General features: G+C 39.3%; 2 non-coding genes and 23 pseudogenes across 2 annotated transcripts; all 25 read right to left on the reverse strand.

Moving 5' to 3' along the window:
• Positions 1-45: 45 nt before the first annotated feature.
• On the reverse strand, positions 46-165 carry LOC122339806 (annotated as a pseudogene).
• Positions 166-444: 279 nt separating this feature from the next.
• Positions 445-564, reverse strand: LOC122339872 (annotated as a pseudogene).
• Positions 565-839: 275 nt separating this feature from the next.
• Positions 840-958, reverse strand: LOC122339836. Its single transcript, XR_006250064.1, has one exon. It is a non-coding gene; the product is annotated as a 5S ribosomal RNA (ribosomal RNA).
• Positions 959-1232: 274 nt separating this feature from the next.
• LOC122339837 lies at positions 1233-1351 on the reverse strand. Its single transcript, XR_006250065.1, has one exon. It is a non-coding gene; the product is annotated as a 5S ribosomal RNA (ribosomal RNA).
• A 272-nt stretch (positions 1352-1623) lies between these two features.
• LOC122339853 lies at positions 1624-1742 on the reverse strand (annotated as a pseudogene).
• A 274-nt stretch (positions 1743-2016) lies between these two features.
• Positions 2017-2135, reverse strand: LOC122339761 (annotated as a pseudogene).
• Positions 2136-2403: 268 nt separating this feature from the next.
• LOC122339860 lies at positions 2404-2522 on the reverse strand (annotated as a pseudogene).
• Positions 2523-2796: 274 nt separating this feature from the next.
• Positions 2797-2915, reverse strand: LOC122339863 (annotated as a pseudogene).
• Positions 2916-3190: 275 nt separating this feature from the next.
• LOC122339784 lies at positions 3191-3315 on the reverse strand (annotated as a pseudogene).
• Positions 3316-12309: 8994 nt separating this feature from the next.
• Positions 12310-12428, reverse strand: LOC122339858 (annotated as a pseudogene).
• A 276-nt stretch (positions 12429-12704) lies between these two features.
• On the reverse strand, positions 12705-12823 carry LOC122339780 (annotated as a pseudogene).
• Positions 12824-13094: 271 nt separating this feature from the next.
• Positions 13095-13213, reverse strand: LOC122339783 (annotated as a pseudogene).
• A 271-nt stretch (positions 13214-13484) lies between these two features.
• On the reverse strand, positions 13485-13604 carry LOC122339815 (annotated as a pseudogene).
• A 272-nt stretch (positions 13605-13876) lies between these two features.
• Positions 13877-13995, reverse strand: LOC122339754 (annotated as a pseudogene).
• Positions 13996-14269: 274 nt separating this feature from the next.
• Positions 14270-14388, reverse strand: LOC122339786 (annotated as a pseudogene).
• A 273-nt stretch (positions 14389-14661) lies between these two features.
• On the reverse strand, positions 14662-14780 carry LOC122339773 (annotated as a pseudogene).
• A 1448-nt stretch (positions 14781-16228) lies between these two features.
• LOC122339798 lies at positions 16229-16347 on the reverse strand (annotated as a pseudogene).
• Positions 16348-16620: 273 nt separating this feature from the next.
• On the reverse strand, positions 16621-16739 carry LOC122339768 (annotated as a pseudogene).
• A 275-nt stretch (positions 16740-17014) lies between these two features.
• LOC122339817 lies at positions 17015-17133 on the reverse strand (annotated as a pseudogene).
• Positions 17134-17405: 272 nt separating this feature from the next.
• Positions 17406-17525, reverse strand: LOC122339804 (annotated as a pseudogene).
• A 662-nt stretch (positions 17526-18187) lies between these two features.
• LOC122339859 lies at positions 18188-18306 on the reverse strand (annotated as a pseudogene).
• Positions 18307-18586: 280 nt separating this feature from the next.
• Positions 18587-18705, reverse strand: LOC122339770 (annotated as a pseudogene).
• A 275-nt stretch (positions 18706-18980) lies between these two features.
• LOC122339790 lies at positions 18981-19099 on the reverse strand (annotated as a pseudogene).
• Positions 19100-20153: 1054 nt separating this feature from the next.
• On the reverse strand, positions 20154-20271 carry LOC122339785 (annotated as a pseudogene).
• Positions 20272-20546: 275 nt separating this feature from the next.
• Positions 20547-20668, reverse strand: LOC122339771 (annotated as a pseudogene).
• Between the last annotated feature and the right edge of the window lie 306 nt (positions 20669-20974).

Below are 20974 nucleotides of genomic sequence, written 5' to 3' on the forward strand. Positions count from 1 at the left end.
GCCACACTAAGGGCCAGTGTATTAGATAAGTAGTGAAAAACTCAAAACTTACAGCACCTGGTATTCCTAGGCAGTCTCCCATCCAAGTACTAACTAGGCCCAACTCTGCTTAGCTTCTGAGATCAGACGAGATCAGGCGTGAACAGGGTGGGTATGGCAGTGTTTCTAAAGCTGCTGCAAAAAGCCCCCTATTTTAAGGTGAGGCACACTAAGTGCCATTATACTAGATAAGTAATGAATGAAATACAAAAAATACTTCAAAATGAGCTACATTAAAGATAAGAGCATTAGTTAAGTAGTTAAAAACAGTCAAACTCTGTTTAAAGAACAGCTACTTTAAAGGCAATTGAATTAAATAAGCAGTAAGGGAAAGCAAAGAGCTGGTCAAACTTTTGGCCACACTAAGGGCCAGTGTATTAGATAAGTAGTGAAAAAACTCAAAAAATCTTACAGCACCTGGTATTCCTAGGCAGTCTCCCATCCAAGTACTAACTAGGCCCAACTCTGCTTAGCTTCTGAGATCAGACGAGATCAGGCGTGAAACAGGGTGGTATGGCTGTAAGCTAAAGCTGCTGCAAAAAGCCCCTATTTTAAGGTGAGGCACACTAAGTGCCATTATACTAGATAAGTAATGAATGAAATACAAAAAAATACTTCAAAATGAGCTACATTAAAGATAAGAGCATTAGTTAAGTAGTTAAAAACAGTCAAACTCTGTTTAAAGAACAGCTACTTTAAAGGCAATTGAATTAAATAAGCAGTAAGGGAAAGCAAAGAGCTGGTCAAACTTTGGCCACACTAAGGGACCAGTGTATTAGATAAGTAGTGAAAAACTCAAAAACTTACAGCACCTGGTATTCCTAGGCAGTCTCCCATCCAAGTACTAACTAGGCCCAACTCTGCTTAGCTTCTGAGATCAGACGAGATCAGGCGTGAACAGGGTGGTATGGCCGTAAGCGAAAGCTGCTGCAAAAAGCCCCTATTTTAAGGTGAGGCACACTAAGTGCCATTATACTAGATAAGTAATGAATGAAATACAAAAAAATACTTCAAAATGAGCTACATTAAAGATAAGAGCATTAGTTAAGTAGTTAAAAACAGTCAAACTCTGTTTAAAGAACAGCTACTTTAAAGGCAATTGAATTAAATAAGCAGTAAGGGAAAGCAAAGAGCTGGTCAAACTTTGGCCACACTAAGGGCCAGTGTATTAGATAAGTAGTGAAAAACTCAAAAACTTACAGCACCTGGTATTCCTAGGCAGTCTCCCATCCAAGTACTAACTAGGCCCAACTCTGCTTAGCTTCTGAGATCAGACGAGATCAGGCGTGAACAGGGTGGTATGGCCGTAAGCCAAAGTTGCTGCAAAAAGCCCCTATTTTAAGGTGAGGCACACTAAGTGCCATTATACTAGATAAGTAATGAATGAAATACAAAAAATACTTCAAAATGAGCTACATTAAAGATAAGAGCATTAGTTAAGTAGTTAAAAACAGTCAAACTCTGTTTAAAGAACAGCTACTTTAAAGGCAATTGAATTAAATAAGCAGTAAGGGAAAGCAAAGAGCTGGTCAAACTTTGGCCACACTAAGGGCCAGTGTATTAGATAAGTAGTGAAAAACTCAAAACTTACAGCACCTGGTATTCCTAGGCAGTCTCCCATCCAAGTACTAACTAGGCCCAACTCTGCTTAGCTTCTGAGATCAGACGAGATCAGGCGTGAACAGGGTGGGATGGCCGTAAGCGAAAGCTGCTGCAAAAAGCCCCCTATTTTAAGGTGAGGCACACTAAGTGCCATTATACTAGATAAGTAATGAATGAAATACAAAAATACTTCAAAATGAGCTACATTAAAGATAAGAGCATTAGTTAAGTAGTTAAAAACAGTCAAACTCTGTTTAAAGAACAGCTACTTTAAAGGCAATTGAATTAAATAAGCAGTAAGGGAAAGCAAAGAGCTGGTCAAACTTTGGCCACACTAAGGGCCAGTGTATTAGATAAGTAGTGAAAAAACTCAAAAACTTACAGCACCTGGTATTCCTAGGCAGTCTCCCATCCAAGTACTAACTAGGCCCAACTCTGCTTAGCTTCTGAGATCAGACGAGATCAGGCGTGAACAGGGTGGTATGGCCGTGTAAAAGCTGCTGCAAAAGCCCCTATTTTAAGGTGAGGCACACTAAGTGCCATTATACTAGATAAGTAATGAATGAAATACAAAAATACTTCAAAATGAGCTACATTAAAGATAAGAGCATTAGTTAAGTAGTTAAAAACAGTCAAACTCTGTTTAAAGAACAGCTACTTTAAAGGCAATTGAATTAAATAAGCAGTAAGGGAAAGCAAAGAGCTGGTCAAACTTTGGCCACACTAAGGGCCAGTGTATTAGATAAGTAGTGAAAAACTCAAAACTTACAGCACCTGGTATTCCTAGGCAGTCTCCCATCCAAGTACTAACTAGGCCCAACTCTGCTTAGCTTCTGAGATCAGACGAGATCAGGCGTGAACAGGGTGGGATGGCCATAAGCAAAAGCTGCTGCAAAAGCCCCTATTTTAAGGTGAGGCACACTAAGTGCCATTATACTAGATAAGTAATGAATGAAATACAAAAAAATACTTCAAAATGAGCTACATTAAAGATAAGAGCATTAGTTAAGTAGTTAAAAACAGTCAAACTCTGTTTAAAGAACAGCTACTTTAAAGGCAATTGAATTAAATAAGCAGTAAGGGAAAGCAAAGAGCTGGTCAAACTTTGGCCACACTAAGGGCCAGTGTATTAGATAAGTAGTGAAAAAACTCAAAAACTTACAGCACCTGGTATTCCTAGGCAGTCTCCCATCCAAGCACTAATTAGGCCCAACTCTGCTTAGCTTCTGAGATCAGACGAGATCAGGCGTGAACAGGGTGGTATGGCCGTAAGCGAAAGCTGCTGCAAAAAGCCCCCTATTTTAAGGTGAGGCACACTAAGTGCCATTATACTAGATAAGTAATGAATGAAATACAAAAAATACTTCAAAATGAGCTACATTAAAGATAAGAGCATTAGTTCAGTAGTTAAAAACAGTCAAACTCTGTTTAAAGAACAGCTACTTTAAAGGCAATTGAATTAAATAAGCAGTAAGGGAAAGCAAAGAGCTGGTCAAACTTTGGCCACACTAAGGGCCAGTGTATTAGATAAGTAGTGAAAAAACTCAAAAACTTACAGCACCTGGTATTCCTAGGCAGTCTCCCATCCAAGTACTAACTAGGCCCAACTCTGCTTAGCTTCTGAGATCAGACGAGATCAGATCAGGCGTGAACAGGGTGGGTATGGCCGTAAGCGAAAGCTGCTGCAAAAAGCCCCCTATTTTAAGGTGAGGCACACTAAGTGCCATTATACTAGATAAGTAATGAATGAAATACAAAAAAATACTTCAAAATGAGCTACATTAAAGATAAGAGCATTAGTTAAGTAGTTAAAAACAGTCAAACTCTGTTTAAAGAACAGCTACTTTAAAGGTGAAGAAGTTTTTGCTAATCGAAATATAAAGTAAATCATATATAATTCAGTTACCATTATAACTGCAGTCAGACATAAGCTAAGAAACCCACTATTTAGAACCCATCTGTTCTTGGCATTTTACATCTGTTGTCATACACCTGTGATCCTCATTTAACAAGGGTTATTCAGGAGGCCACCATTTATTACTGTGACGTGGTAGTGTGATGACCATATAAAAACCCCTGAATAGTGGTAAGCGGGAGTGCTGTCTATAGAGTGGTTCTGTGTGGACCTTAGACAGACTCGGCTGGTATTGATCAATAAAAGTCTGAATTTTTGCTATCAAAACCTAATGCTCGGAGTCTTCTTTAATCCGGGGAATCCACAACAATTGGCATCACGAACAGGATAGAAAAGGACAACAGGGTGGACAACTGCGAGCGAGTTTTGGACGGACAACACAACAACTTGGCCAAAGGTAAGCAGTTTTTGCTTCATAGTTAGGTTGTATTGTTCGCCAGAACCTACTCGTGGTGAGACACCTTATGTTCTTCTAAAAATAATCGAACCAAGGAAGAAAAGATTCTTATAATTGAAAGAAAATTGGGTTTTGATTTCAAAAACACTAAAAGCATGCAGTAATCTGTATTTTCTGTTGGTTTGGACTTGAGGAGAACAGTGAATGCAGATAGAATATATGTTAGTTTGTAGATAAAAGGTAAAATCCTGCAGGTGGATTAAAGCGCTGCTGTGGGTGAGTCCAAGAGAGGTGTCAAATTCCTGAATTCAGTGTAAATTCCTCCTTGGCAATTAAAATTCCCAATTTTTGTGGGTATTGGACAAATTAATTACATTTCAAACTCAAGTAAAACGCAGAAAGAAATACAAAAAAGACAATAGAAAACTTCAAAAAGGATAAAGGACCCGTAAGTACATAAAGTGACAATAAAGTAAGGTATAACGAGCGGAAAAGAAGGTTAAAACTGTTTAAATCTGGATCATGCCAATACCAGACATTAATTGAGGTGGAAAATTCCCACAGGGGTTTGTTATTTTGGGCTAGCTCTGTTTGTCTTATGTGTTTATTATTAATTTGAAAGATAGATTGTGGAAGGGGTATGTTGAAAAATCGAGATAGGAGTGGAAGAAAAGAATTGAGGTCTACGTGTGGGCTAGAATGAGTGTTAGTTGAATGACTGTCTGAAGGACCACGTGTGAAGTAGAAAGTTGGGAAAAGATTGTCTTCGCTTGGGTAGCAGAAGAGTAACAAGTGAGGCAGAGTACTTGGTTGTTAGGTAATTTCACTGGATTGAGGAGGAGTATTTATGAAATATTTGTTTCGTGTTTTAGTGTTCAGAAATTGTTCTATGTAAAGTAGGTACTAGTTGTGTGAGCTCAACTGAATGTGTACGGTGTGACTGAAGCATGAATGTATGAACCTTTCGTAGTTTTGTCTTGTTTGGATTATATAAATGAGCCCTATATATAAAGGGACGTATGATAAGTGGTTAAATGAATGAGCCCTGTATATAAAGGGACATAGCTGGTAAGTGTTAAAATAAATGAGCCCTATAGGATAAAGGGACACAGTTGGAATGAATGTATGAGCCCTGTAAATAAAGGGAGTGTGTATTCATGAATGTATAAATGTATACCGCATAATTAAAGTGATTGACTAAAGTTAAATATCGCTTGAATAGATTCTGGTGACTATATAGTACAGTGATAAAACATATCTGGTATAGTAAGTCGCAAACTTATTGAGGATACATACGATATATTGCTGATAAAAGTGGTGAATATTGTTGTTTGGTTTACGGGTACAGTAGACGTTTTTGTAAAAATACTTAAGAGTCCTCACTTTAAGAACTATTGAAGGAAAAACTATTCTTACAGGTTATACAGGTTGACTTATAGCGAAGTTATGACAACTCCGGCAGAAACATTGGGAGCAAAGCATCCTCTGCTTAAGGAACTGATACATAAGCTCTGCAGAAAGTGGCAAAAGAGAACAAAAAATTTGAGTACTAAATGGCCTGAAGAGGGAACATTTGAGGTGACATTGTGTGAGGAAATGGAAACATTGGTAAAAAATTACAAAACTAAAGGCATATTCCTGAACCGGGAAAAGAGAGAAGAAAAAGACAAAAGAGCAAGAAGTTTTAAAATTATTTAAAAAAGAAGGCGAAGATTTACTAAAAACCCTAAAACAGGCAAGAAAAATTCTGAAAGAGGCAAACCAAGAAATAAAGGAAAAAGAAAAGAGGTTAGTAGATCCCCCTCCGTATGGAAACTCTGAAGGACAATTTCCATTACTCAAGGGAAAAGTTCAAGTGTTAGGCGAGCTTGGGATGGAAGGGGAAATTGATTTAGAACAAGAGAAGCCGACAGGACAGGATGTAAGACCCAAAACCAAACAAATTAAAAAGCCACAAGAAAGCGATTATTTAGACTGTTATGGAGAAATACAGACAGCCTTAGACAAAATGAAAATACCATATGAACAAAAATCTCTCAGTCAGAAAGGGAAAATGAGGATCTCAATGAGGATGCGGGCTAGAAGAAGAAATAACACAAAAATTCAAAGATACAGAAATGAGGTTAAGAGAGTTTGAATCTGATGAGAACAGGGGGACACTCCATAAAGGACGATTAAGAGCACAGAACAAACAGCTTCCAATTTTAATTAAGGGTACAAGAGCTCAATATATTCCATGGGCCACACAAGATGTAGAGTGTCTGATCACCCGGTTACCTGACATGCACGAGGGAGCTGGAAAATGGATTAGGGTGTTTGAGGAAGAGACAGCAGGCAAACTTTTGGCCGTGGGGGATGTCAAAGCACTCCTAGCAAAAACTATAGGAGGGATAAAGATGGAAGAAATCTTACAGGCAGCGGGCCTCGAGGGAGCAGTGGACACTCATAACATGGACGGCATTGAGTTTGATGCACACCGTCCCGACATGTGGCAGGCACTACGAGCTGAGTACCCCACTAGGGTCGACCCGAAAGCATTGAGGGGAGACCAGTTGGGGGAAACTGAAAATCCCATCACCTATGTACAGAGACAATTGAAAAGATGGAGACAAGAAACTGAAGGGAATCCAGAAGGTGACCCTCTTATGTCTACGTTGTTTAGAAACTCTGTAATAGAGGCCATGCCACTAACTGTAAAAAGCAAGCTGGAGGATGTAGTCGGTTTGACCTCCAAATCACACAAAGAGTTTTGTGATCATGTGACTCATGCGGTTGAACTCTATAGGAAAAATGAGTTGAGGCTCAAAGAACAAGAGAAAGAGATTCAACGAAAACTGACCCAGTTGCAACTTGAGGAACTAACAGCTAGAAACAAGAAAAAGACTCAAGCAGTGGTGAAAACTGAGGAGTCCAACCAAATGAGTTTAATGGCTCCCATTAACATTTCACACCCAGCTGTGCCCACATTGACCCCTCCAAATACAACCCCGACACCTACACCCATTGTTAATGTCTATGCCCAGCCAGAACCCCCTGAGTGGAAAAGAAAACAACTGCAACCTCCAAAAGGAGGAAACAGAGCTGTTAATCTTCCTCCAGGACTGTGCTGGAGATGTGGACAGCCAGGACATATAAGAAGAGATTGTCCCAATCCATGGACAGCAGACCCCGAGTTTAGAAGGTGTGCAGGGAACCAGACACGCTATCAAAATTTTGCAGGCCCATGGAGAAATCCAAATCCAAATTATTAGGGGTGCCCAGAGAATCTTATAGGGGAGAGTCTACTACCAGTTTTAACAAACAATGCAAACCAAGAACCCATATTGCAAATAGAAGTAGAAGGCAAAACAGTTCCAATGATGATAGACACAGGAGCAGTCTATACATGTGTAAAATCAAATTATGCCTCACACCTCCCCATGTCTGGAAAATTTGTAAAGACAGTAGGATTCTCGGGACAAATACAGTTAATCCCTATGACAGCTCCAATTTGCCTACAAACAAAAGACAAAAGTGTAACCATGCCTATTCTGATATCAGATCAAACGCCTATTAACCTATTAGGAAGGGATGCATTGTGTAAATTAGGCTTGCAAATTTGGTGCTCCACTGACGGAGTGTATGTAGATATGCAGGAGCTCAAATGATGATTTCAAGCTGAAGCAAACGTATATTGGATAGGGCAGATAGAAGAGGATGTAAAGCAGATCATTAACGAATGGGGTAAATTCATTGAAGCACAGACCCCCGAGTTACGAATACCCAAGACAGGATTTCATTGCATAATGAAATATGACCCAACAAGAAACAAAATTCTAGAAGAAGAATGGCAAGAAGAAACAAAAGAACAAAAAATTGAAATGATCTCACAATACATAATAATAGGTGAACAAGGAGCAGCCTTAAAAATAACCGAAAACGAATTCATAAACAAATGGTTTGATATGAATGATTCAGTACCGCATATACCTTTATATGTAGGGAAAAAATGGGAAACCAAGCATTTAGGACAGATGATGAAACAAGCCACGCAAAGTAAATGGGAACCGACAATAAATCCGTTAATCTTTCATTCCACTGACCAAAACTACATAAAAATTCTATGTGGTACTTCATTATTAGGCATTCCACAGGAGGTGATTATCAGACAAAAGCAATCCGAGCAAGTAATGGCAACACCAGACTCAGAAAGAACTACGGCTGAACTTTTGCAGGGGGCAATAAACCAGGTGCCGGCTGAGCTATGGTCCCAGCATGAGACAGACGTAGGGTTAGTAAGGTCAGCCAGTCCAGTACAAGTGAGGCTAAAACCAAATGCACGCCTTCCTCGGAAAAGACAATACCCATTGAGTCAAGAGGCGGAATTAGGCATAAAAAACACAATCGAGGGACTTGTTAAAGCAAAAGTGTTAGTAGAAACAAACAGTTACTGCAACACACCCATCTATCCTATACTCAAAGCAAACAAAGTCAAATGGCGTCTTGTACATGATCTGAGAGCAATCAATGCTATAACAGAAGATTGGCCAACAGATGTTCCCAACCCTCACACATTGCTAACAAACATCCCCCCTCAAGCCAAGTACTTTACAGTAATTGACCTTTGCTCTGCCTTTTTCAGTATTCCTGTAGCAGAGGAAAGTAGGTATCTGTTTGCATTTACGTATGCAGGTAAACAATACACCTATGCGAGACTCCCAATGGGATATAAATTGTCACCACACATATTTAACCAGGTTCTCAAGACCGACCTAGAAGACCTTATGCTAGAGAGCACCTGTTTACAGTACATGGATGATGTGATCATCTGCTCAACATCTCTAGATCAATGTCATAGAGATTCCATCAAAGTACTGACGAAATTAGCTCAAGGAGGTCACAAAGTATCCAAAACCAAACTGCAATATTGCTTACCAGAAGTAGAATACCTAGGACGTTTGATTTCCTTTGGTACAAAAATTATTGCACCCACATCAGTTCTAAATATTCTCATCCTAGATGCACATGGTTTTGACCATGGTGCAAAGGGGGAAGTCATAAGGAAAATCATAAGGAAAATTAAGAGACTAGGCTGTGTTTACCATCCTCAGTCCCAGGGACAAGTTGGAAAAATAAATGGTCTTCTCAAATCCAAAATTAACAAAATATGTGCAAGCACTAAATTAAATTGGGTTGATGCTTTGCCTCTTGCACTGATGAGTTACCGCATGCACACTAACCGAAACACACATCTAACACCTCACCAAATGCTTACTGGACGCATGATGCCTGCACCATGTAACAGAGGTCCATACAAAGGACCCCCACTAGAACAACTACAAATGGAGTTAAAATCGCACATGAAAGAACTAACAGCTATCCATAAAGCTATTTGTGCGCAGGAAAAAAGAAAGGAGCTGTCGGAGCAGACGGAAACCAGCTGTCCCATCACCCCAGGAGATCAGGTCTATCTGAGAGTATTCAGAAGGAAATGGAACGAGCCAAGAAGGGAAGGGCCGTATAACGTCACAGCAGCAACACCAACAGCTGTTCAAGTAGAGGGAAGCAGCACTTGGTACCATCTGAATCACTGCACAAGAGTTCCCAAAGAAAGACCAGCCGCAATACAGAATAATAAAGAACATGCAACAGAGAGAGCTCAGCAAGACAATGGCGATAATATTGTTGACCAAATGCCTGATCAGCACATGTCTGTCACAAGTTCAAGCCACAGACAACATCACAACTCCAGCCCCCACAAGTCAAGCACAGAACAACTCTCTGCCACACAACCTCACTTCCCTACCATCAACTTTTCAGCCCTCCACCAAAACCAGCAGCGACTCAGTTGAAGCAGGACAACATGGAAAGCGACGCAGGAACAGCGAGGACAAGGACAATATGTACGAGGATGACACCAAGCTAGATGTTCTGTGGGAACTTGCACAAAGCAATCAGTGGTATGAATGGGCCACCTTCACAACAGCAGAATTAAATAAGAAAGACTGCCTAGTATGTACCAAAACACCTGGAAGCCAATTAATAGCCGTTCCCAATCCATACACTTACGAACATTGTGCAAAATTCAAAAGAGATTATTGCCATTTGGGAAGAGACTTCCGACCCTTCTGCCGCGCTGAATGTTTAAGCTCCCTAAGTAATGCCAACCACAAACTTCTTTTCAAACACATACCAAGACTGAGAGCCAAATGTAGAAGTCTGGATCTAACAGAGAACATGAGAATTCAAAAGGACCAAATAGAAATTCCAACCTGGTACACCATAGACTATAGTAAAGAACATGAGTGCTTTGCCAAACCAACAGGAAGTATAAGTGTGGGACAATTCAAAGGAGGTGCAGCGTCACATGGAACCTTGATGCCAAAATCTATCGAGAGGCTGATGATCCTATGGAACTTCCACCCTTCCGGGCATCAGGAATCAGGAGAGGAAGGAAAATATATCCAGCTAAAACATGTGAAAATCAAACTATATCATTTCCCGAAGCAGACAGATACAAGGATCAAACTGCAGCACTAGCAGACTTTTTCTGGATTTGCGGAAATAGGAAACTTTTACCTTCATTACCCCTAGGATGGACAGGAAAATGTACTAGAGTACGGTTGATACAAGAAATCCATATTACAGAATGGAATCCTGAATCCTTTTCCGGGAAAAATAACGCAGCTAACTCCAGAGCTAAGAGAAGTTATAAACCAGATCCTAGAGTATATATAGATGCTGTAGGCCAACCAAGAGGTTTACCCGAGCAATTTAAAGCTAGGAATGAAGTTAAATCAGGTCTTGAATGCATATTCATCTGGATTACACAGAACAAAAATACAGAATGGATAAATTATATATATTACAATCAACAAAGGTTCATTAATTACACAAACGAGGCATTAATCTCTTTAGGGGAACAGTTAGATGCAACAAGTAAAATGACATGGCAAAATAGACTAGCTCTTAACTGGATGTTAGCTGACAAAGGGGAGTATGTGTATTATTTGGTAATCAATGTTGTACTTACATACCTAACAACACCTCACCAGAAGGGACATTTACAAAAGCCATGACCAAGCTCAAAGAACTACAGATAGAAATGAAAAAGAATGCTGGAAAAGATGAGAAAATGTGGGACTGGTTTAATTTGAATTTAGGATCATGGGGAGAGCAGTTAGCAAAAATAGGACTACAACTCGCAATGGCAAGTACTATGGGAGGGTACTACTTTGTTGTGTGTTCCATTTATTAAAATCCTTAATTATCAAGTCCACAGTCAAACAAATGGGAGTATTGAGACCTAGAGGAAAAATATACTCCAATCAAAATGAGCATTACCTAGACCTACTTTACAAAACAACCGTGAACTTGCATATAGCAGAAGAAACTTCCAATAGCTCTGATGAGGAATAAGGGAATGACAACAAACTATTATGCATATTTTATATTTTGGTTTATGATGTTTCTGTTTTATGATGTTTCTGATTAACCTTTAGAAGGTACCCTTCTCTTACCTACATATTCATATTTGTTTATGTTTACTCATGCTTTGGTTGATCTATTCTATTGACATAGATGTGTTCCATAATTAGGATAACCATAGACATAATAAAACCAAGTATACAACCCCTGTACATTGACTAAAGTAAAATCAAGGTGTTATGGTCTTTCACTTCCTTCTAGCCAAAGAGACAGAGGGAAGAGGTTTGGCCCCTAACGCCTTCTTGAGTGAAATGGCATGACTTAGACTTGTTGTAATGTAACATAGGGACTATTTTTGGTTACTAGATAGCGTTAACAGAACAGACTGAATCATGAAATGTCACTCAAGAGTAAAATGAGGCGTAAACGTCTCAAAGGGGGAAATATGAAGACGTTTTTGCTAATCGAAATATAAAGTAAATCATATATAATTCAGTTACCATTATAACTGCAGTCAGACATAAGCTAAGAACCCCACTATTTAGAACCCATCTGTTCTTGGCATTTTACATCTGTTGTCATACACCTGTGATCCTCATTTAACAAGGGTTATTCAGGAGGCAACCATTTATTACTGTGACGTGGTAGTGGAACAGGGTGGGATGGCCGTAAGCGAAAGCTGCTGCAAAAAGCCCCCTATTTTAAGGTGAGGCACACTAAGTGCCATTATACTAGATAAGTAATGAATGAAATACAAAAAATGCTTCAAAATGAGCTACATTAAAGATAAGAGCATTAGTTAAGTAGTTAAAAACAGTCAAACTCTGTTTAAAGAACAGCTACTTTAAAGGCAATTGAATTAAATAAGCAGTAAGGGAAAGCAAAGAGCTGGTCAAACTTTGGCCACACTAAGGGCCAGTGTATTAGATAAGTAGTGAAAAAACTCAAAAACTTACAGCACCTGGTATTCCTAGGCAGTCTCCCATCCAAGTACTAACTAGGCCCAACTCTGCTTAGCTTCTGAGATCAGGCGAGATCAGGCGTGAACAGGGTGGTATGGCCGTAAGCGAAAGCTGCTGCAAAAAGCCCCCTATTTTAAGGTGAGGCACACTAAGTGCCATTATACTAGATAAGTAATGAATGAAATACAAAAAAATACTTCAAAATGAGCTACATTAAAGATAAGAGCATTAGTTAAGTAGTTAAAAACAGTCAAACTCTGTTTAAAGAACAGCTACTTTAAAGGCAATTGAATTAAATAAGCAGTAAGGGAAAGCAAAGAGCTGGTCAAACTTTGGCCACACTAAGGGCCAGTGTATTAGATAAGTAGTGAAAAAACTCAAAAACTTACAGCACCTGGTATTCCTAGGCAGTCTCCCATCCAAGTACTAACTAGGCCCAACTCTGCTTAGCTTCTGAGATCAGGCGAGATCAGGCGTGAACAGGGTGGTATGGCCGTGTAAAGCTGCTGCAAAAAGCCCCTATTTTTAGGTGAGGCACACTAAGTGCCATTATACTAGATAAGTAATGAATGAAATACAAAAAAATACTTCAAAATGAGCTACATTAAAGATAAGAGCATTAGTTAAGTAGTTAAAAACAGTCAAACTCTGTTTAAAGAACAGCTACTTTAAAGGCAATTGAATTAAATAAGCAGTAAGGAAAGCAAAGAGCTGGTCAAACTTTGGCCACACTAAGGGCCAGTGTATTAGATAAGTAGTGAAAAAACTCAAAAACTTACAGCACCTGGTATTCCTAGGCAGTCTCCCATCCAAGTACTAACTAGGCCCAACTCTGCTTAGCTTCTGAGATCAGGCGAGATCAGGCGTGAACAGGGTGGGATGGCCGTGAAAGCTGCTGCAAAAAAGCCCCTATTTTTAAGGTGAGGCACACTAAGTGCCATTATACTAGATAAGTAATGAATGAAATACAAAAAAATACTTCAAAATGAGCTACATTAAAGATAAGAGCATTAGTTAAGTAGTTAAAAACAGTCAAACTCTGTTTAAGAACAGCTACTTTAAAGGCAATTGAATTAAATAAGCAGTAAGGGAAAGCAAAGAGCTGGTCAAACTTTGGCCACACTAAGGGCCAGTGTATTAGATAAGTAGTGAAAAAACTCAAAACTTACAGCACCTGGTATTCCTAGGCAGTCTCCCATCCAAGTACTAACTAGGCCCAACTCTGCTTAGCTTCTGAGATCAGGCGAGATCAGGCGTGAACAGGGTGGGTATGGCCGTGTAGCTAAAGCTGCTGCAAAAAGCCCCTTTTTAAGGTGAGGCACACTAAGTGCCATTATACTAGATAAGTAATGAATGAAATACAAAAAAATACTTCAAAATGAGCTACATTAAAGATAAGAGCATTAGTTAAGTAGTTAAAAACAGTCAAACTCTGTTTAAAGAACAGCTACTTTAAAGGCAATTGAATTAAATAAGCAGTAAGGGAAAAGCAAAGCTGGTCAAACTTTGGCCACACTAAGGGCCAGTGTATTAGATAAGTAGTGAAAAACTCAAAACTTACAGCACCTGGTATTCCTAGGCAGTCTCCCATCCAAGTACTAACTAGGCCCAACTCTGCTTAGCTTCTGAGATCAGGCGAGATCAGGCGTGAACAGGGTGGGATGGCCGTAAGCAAAAGCTGCTGCAAAAAGCCCCTATTTTAAGGTGAGGCACACTAAGTGCCATTATACTAGATAAGTAATGAATGAAATACAAAAAAATACTTCAAAATGAGCTACATTAAAGATAAGAGCATTAGTTAAGTAGTTAAAAACAGTCAAACTCTGTTTAAAAGAACAGCTACTTTAAAGGCAATTGAATTAAATAAGCAGTAAGGAAAGCAAAGAGCTGGTCAAACTTTGGCCACACTAAGGGCCAGTGTATTAGATAAGTAGTGAAAAAACTCAAAACTTACAGCACCTGGTATTCCTAGGCAGTCTCCCATCCAAGTACTAACTAGGCCCAACTCTGCTTAGCTTCTGAGATCAGACGAGATCAGGCGTGAACAGGGTGGGATGGCCGTGGCAAAAGCTGCAAAAAGCCCCTATTTTAGGTGAGGCACACTAAGTGCCATTATACTAGATAAGTAATGAATGAAATACAAAAAAATACTTCAAAATGAGCTACATTAAAGATAAGAGCATTAGTTAAGTAGTTAAAAACAGTCAAACTCTGTTTAAAGAACAGCTACTTTAAAGGCAATTGAATTAAATAAGCAGTAAGGGAAAGCAAAGAGCTGGTCAAACTTTGGCCACACTAAGGGCCAGTGTATTAGATAAGTAGTGAGTGAAAAACTCAAAAACTTACAGCACCTGGTATTCCTAGGCAGTCTCCCATCCAAGTACTAACTAGGCCCAACTCTGCTTAGCTTCTGAGATCAGGCGAGATCAGGCGTGAACAGGGTGGTATGGCCGTGTGAAAGCTGCTGCAAAAAGCCCCTATTTTAAGGTGAGGCACACTAAGTGCCATTATACTAGATAAGTAATGAATGAAATACAAAAAAATACTTCAAAATGAGCTACATTAAAGATAAGAGCATTAGTTAAGTAGTTAAAAACAGTCAAACTCTGTTTAAAGAACAGCTACTTTAAAGGCAATTGAATTAAATAAGCAGTAAGGGAAAGCAAAGAGCTGGTCAAACTTTGGCCACACTAAGGGCCAGTGTATTAGATAAGTAGTGAAAAAACTCAAAACTTACAGCACCTGGTATTCCTAGGCAGTCTCCCATCCAAGTACTAACTAGGCCCAACTCTGCTAGCTTCTGAGATCAGGCGAGATCAGGGTGAACAGGGGTGGGATGGCCGTGTGCAAAGCTGCTGCAAAAAGCCCCTATTTTAAGGTGAGGCACACTAAGTGCCATTATACTAGATAAGTAATGAATGAAATACAAAAAAATACTTCAAAATGAGCTACATTAAAGATAAGAGCATTAGTTAAGTAGTTAAAAACAGTCAAACTCTGTTTAAAGAACAGCTACTTTAAAGGCAATTGAATTAAATAAGCAGTAAGGGAAAGCAAAGAGCTGGTCAAACTTTGGCCACACTAAGGGCCAGTGTATTAGATAAGTAGTGAAAAAACTCAAAACTTACAGCACCTGGTATTCCTAGGCAGTCTCCCATCCAAGTACTAACTAGGCCCAACTCTGTAGCTTCTGAGATCAGGCGAGATCAGGCGTGAACAGGGTGGGATGGCCGTGGAAAGCTGCTGCAAAAAGCCCCTATTTTAAGGTGAGGCACACTAAGTGCCATTATACTAGATAAGTAATGAATGAAATACAAAAAAATACTTCAAAATGAGCTACATTAAAGATAAGAGCATTAGTTAAGTAGTTAAAAACAGTCAAACTCTGTTTAAAGAACAGCTACTTTAAAGGCAATTGAATTAAATAAGCAGTAAGGAAAGCAAAGAGCTGGTCAAACTTTGGCCACACTAAGGGCCAGTGTATTAGATAAGTAGTGAAAAAACTCAAAAACTTACAGCACCTGGTATTCCTAGGCAGTCTCCCATCCAGAGTACTAACTAGGCCCAACTCTGTAGCTTCTGAGATCAGGCGAGATCAGGCGTGAACAGGGTGGTATGGCCGTGCGAAGCAAAAGCTGCTGCAAAAAGCCCCTATTTTAAGGTGAGGCACACTAAGTGCCATTATACTAGATAAGTAATGAATGAAATACAAAAAAAAAATACTTCAAAATGAGCTACATTAAAGATAAGAGCATTAGTTAAGTAGTTAAAAACAGTCAAACTCTGTTTAAAGAACAGCTACTTTAAAGGCAATTGAATTAAATAAGCAGTAAGGAAAGCAAAGAGCTGGTCAAACTTTGGCCACACTAAGGGCCAGTGTATTAGATAAGTAGTGAAAAAACTCAAAACTTACAGCACCTGGTATTCCTAGGCAGTCTCCCATCCAAGTACTAACTAGGCCCAACTCTGCTTAGCTTCTGAGATCAGGCGAGATCAGGCGTGAACAGGGTGGTATGGCCGTGGCGAAAGCTGCTGCAAAAAGCCCTATTTTAAGGTGAGGCACACTAAGTGCCATTATACTAGATAAGTAATGAATGAAATACAAAAAAATACTTCAAAATGAGCTACATTAAAGATAAGAGCATTAGTTAAGTAGTTAAAAACAGTCAAACTCTGTTTAAAGAACAGCTACTTTAAAGGCAATTGAATTAAATAAGCAGTAAGGGAAAGCAAAGAGCTGGTCAAACTTTGGCCACACTAAGGGCCAGTGTATTAGATAAGTAGTGAAAAAACTCAAAAACTTACAGCACCTGGTATTCCTAGGCAGTCTCCCATCCAAGTACTAACTAGGCCCAACTCTGCTTAGCTTCTGAGATCAGGCGAGATCAGGCGTGAACAGGGTGGTATGGCCGTGTGCGAAAGCTGCTGCAAAAAGCCCCTATTTTAAGGTGAGGCACACTAAGTGCCATTATACTAGATAAGTAATGAATGAAATACAAAAAAATACTTCAAAATGAGCTACATTAAAGATAAGAGCATTAGTTAAGTAGTTAAAAACAGTCAAACTCTGTTTAAAGAACAGCTACTTTAAAGGCAATTGAATTAAATAAGCAGTAAGGGGAAAGCAAAGAGCTGGTCAAACTTTGGCCACACTAAGGGCCAGTGTATTAGATAAGTAGTGAAAAACTCAAAAACTTACAGCACCTGGTATTCCTAGGCAGTCTCCCATCCAAGTACTAACTAGGCCCAACTCTGCTTAGCTTCTGAGATCAGGCGAGATCAGGCGTGAACAGGGTGGGATGGCCGTGGCGAAAGCTGCTGCAAAAAGCCCCTATTTTTAGGTGAGGCACACTAAGTGCCATTATACTAGATAAGTAATGAATGAAATACAAAAAAATACTTCAAAATGAGCTACATTAAAGATAAGAGCATTAGTTAAGTAGTTAAAAACAGTCAAACTCTGTTTAAAGAACAGCTACTTTAAAGGCAATTGAATTAAATAAGCAGTAAGGAAAGCAAAGAGCTGGTCAAACTTTGGCCACACTAAGGGCCAGTGTATTAGATAAGTAGTGAAAAAACTCAAAACTTACAGCACCTGGTATTCCTAGGCAGTCTCCCATCCAAGTACTAACTAGGCCCAACTCTGCTTAGCTTCTGAGATCAGAGCGAGATCAGGCGTGAACAGGGTGGTATGGCCGTGGCAAAGCTGCTGCAAAAAGCCCCTATTTTAAGGTGAGGCACACTAAGTGCCATTATACTAGATAAGTAATGAATGAAATACAAAAAAATACTTCAAAATGAGCTACATTAAAGATAAGAGCATTAGTTAAGTAGTTAAAAACAGTCAAACTCTGTTTAAAAGAACAGCTACTTTAAAGGCAATTGAATTAAATAAGCAGTAAGGAAAGCAAAGAGCTGGTCAAACTTTGGCCACACTAAGGGCCAGTGTATTAGATAAGTAGTGAAAAAACTCAAAAACTTACAGCACCTGGTATTCCTAGGCAGTCTCCCATCCAAGTACTAACTAGGCCCAACTCTGCTTTCTGAGATCAGGCGAGAGATCAGGCGTGAACAGGGTGGGATGGCCGTGTGAAAGCTGCTGCAAAAAGCCCCTATTTTAAGGTGAGGCACACTAAGTGCCATTATACTAGATAAGTAATGAATGAAATACAAAAAAATACTTCAAAATGAGCTACATTAAAGATAAGAGCATTAGTTAAGTAGTTAAAAACAGTCAAACTCTGTTTAAAGAACAGCTACTTTAAAGGCAATTGAATTAAATAAGCAGTAAGGAAAGCAAAGAGCTGGTCAAACTTTGGCCACACTAAGGGCCAGTGTATTAGATAAGTAGTGAAAAAACTCAAAAACTTACAGCACCTGGTATTCCTAGGCAGTCTCCCATCCAAGTACTAACTAGGCCCAACTCTGCTTAGCTTCTGAGATCAGGCGAGATCAGGCGTGAACAGGGTGGTATGGCCGTAAGCGAAGCTGCTGCTGCAAAAGCCCCTATTTTAAGGTGAGGCACACTAAGTGCCATTATACTAGATAAGTAATGAATGAAATACAAAAAAAAATACTTCAAAATGAGCTACATTAAAGATAAGAGCATTAGTTAAGTAGTTAAAAACAGTCAAACTCTGTTTAAAGAACAGCTACTTTAAAGGCAATTGAATTAAATAAGCAGTAAGAAGGAAAGCAAAGAGCTGGTCAAACTTTGGCCACACTAAGGGCCAGTGTATTAGATAAGTAGTGAAAAAACTCAAAAACTTACAGCACCTGGTATTCCTAGGCAGTCTCCCATCCAAGTACTAACTAGGCCCAACTCTGCTTAGCTTCTGAGATCAGGCGAGATCAGGCGTGAACAGGGTGGTATGGCCGTGTGCAAAGCTGCTGCAAAAAAAGCCCTATTTTAAGGTGAGGCACACTAAGTGCCATTATACTAGATAAGTAATGAATGAAATACAAAAAAATACTTCAAAATGAGCTACATTAAAGATAAGAGCATTAGTTAAGTAGTTAAAAACAGTCAAACTCTGTTTAAAGAACAGCTACTTTAAAGGCAATTGAATTAAATAAGCAGTAAGGGAAAGCAAAGAGCTGGTCAAACTTTGGCCACACTAAGGGCCAGTGTATTAGATAAGTAGTGAAAAAACTCAAAAACTTACAGCACCTGGTATTCCTAGGCAGTCTCCCATCCAAGTACTAACTAGGCCCAACTCTGCTTAGCTTCTGAGATCAGGCGAGATCAGGCGTGAACAGGGTGGTATGGCCGTGGCAAAGCTGCTGCAAAAAGCCCCTATTTTAAGGTGAGGCACTAAAGTGCCATTATACTAGATAAGTAATGAATGAAATACAAAAAAAACTTCAAAATGAGCTACATTAAAGATAAGAGCATTAGTTAAGTAGTTAAAAACAGTCAAACTCTGTTTAAAGAACAGCTACTTTAAAGGCAATTGAATTAAATAAGCAGTAAGGAAAGCAAAGAGCTGGTCAAACTTTGGCCACACTAAGGGCCAGTGTATTAGATAAGTAGTGAAAAAACTCAAAAACTTACAGCACCTGGTATTCCTAGGCAGTCTCCCATCCAAGTACTAACTAGGCCCAACTCTGTAGCTTCTGAGATCAGGCGAGATCAGGCGTGAACAGGGTGGGATGGCCGTGGCAAGCGAAAGCTGCTGCAAAAAGCCCCTATTTTAAGTGAGGCACACACTAAGTGCCATTATACTAGATAAGTAATGAATGAAATACAAAAAATACTTCAAAATGAGCTACATTAAAGATAAGAGCATTAGTTAAGTAGTTAAAAACAGTCAAACTCTGTTTTTAAACAGCTACTTTAAAGGCAATTGAATTAAATAAGCAGTAAGGAAAGCAAAGAGCTGGTCAAACTTTGGCCACACTAAGGGCCAGTGTATTAGATAAGTAGTGAAAAAACTCAAAAACTTACAGCACCTGGTATTCCTAGGCAGTCTCCCATCCAAGTACTAACTAGGCCCAACTCTGTAGCTTCTGAGATCAGGCGAGATCAGGCGTGAACAGGGTGGTATGGCCGTGGCGAAAGCTGCTGCAAAAAAGCCCCTATTTTAAGGTGAGGCACACTAAGTGCCATTATACTAGATAAGTAATGAATGAAATACAAAAAAATACTTCAAAATGAGCTACATTAAAGATAAGAGCATTAGTTAAGTAGTTAAAAACAGTCAAACTCTGTTTAAAGAACAGCTACTTTAAAGGCAATTGAATTAAATAAGCAGTAAGGAAAAGCAAAGAGCTGGTCAAACTTTGGCCACACTAAGGGCCAGTGTATTAGATAAGTAGTGAAAAAACTCAAAACTTACAGCACCTGGTATTCCTAGGCAGTCTCCCATCCAAGTACTAACTAGGCCCAACTCTGCTAGCTTCTGAGATCAGGCGAGATCAGGCGTGAACAGGGTGGTATGGCCGTAAGCGAAAGCTGCTGCAAAGCCCCTATTTTAAGGTGAGGCACACTAAGTGCCATTATACTAGATAAGTAATGAATGAAATACAAAAAAATACTTCAAAATGAGCTACATTAAAGATAAGGCATTAGTTAAGTAGTTAAAAACAGTCAAACTCTGTTTAAAGAACAGCTACTACTTTAAAGGCAATTGAATTAAATAAGCAGTAAGGGGAAAGCAAAGAGCTGGTCAAACTTTGGCCACACTAAGAGCCAGTGTATTAGATAAGTAGTGAAAAAACTCAAAACTTACAGCACCTGGTATTCCTAGGCAGTCTCCCATCCAAGTACTACTAACTAGGCCCAACTCTGCTTAGCTTCTGAGATCAGGCGAGATCAGGCGTGAACAGGGTGGTATGGCCGTAAGCGAAAGCTGCTGCAAAAGCCCCTATTTTAAGGTGAGGCACACTACTAAGTGCCATTATATAGATAAGTAATGAATGAAATACAAAAAAATACTTCAAAATGAGCTACATTAAAGATAAGAGCATTAGTTAAGTAGTTAAAAACAGTCAAACTCTGTTTAAAGAACAGCTACTTTAAAGGCAATTGAATTAAATAAGCAGTAAGGAAAGCAAAGAGCTGGTCAAACTTTGGCCACACTAAGAGCCAGTGTATTAGATAAGTAGTGAAAAAACTCAAAACTTACAGCACCTGGTATTCTAGGCAGTCTC

This window comes from Puntigrus tetrazona, unplaced genomic scaffold, assembly GCF_018831695.1.
Source record: "Puntigrus tetrazona isolate hp1 unplaced genomic scaffold, ASM1883169v1 S000000997, whole genome shotgun sequence".
Lineage (NCBI taxonomy): Eukaryota > Metazoa > Chordata > Actinopteri > Cypriniformes > Cyprinidae > Puntigrus > Puntigrus tetrazona.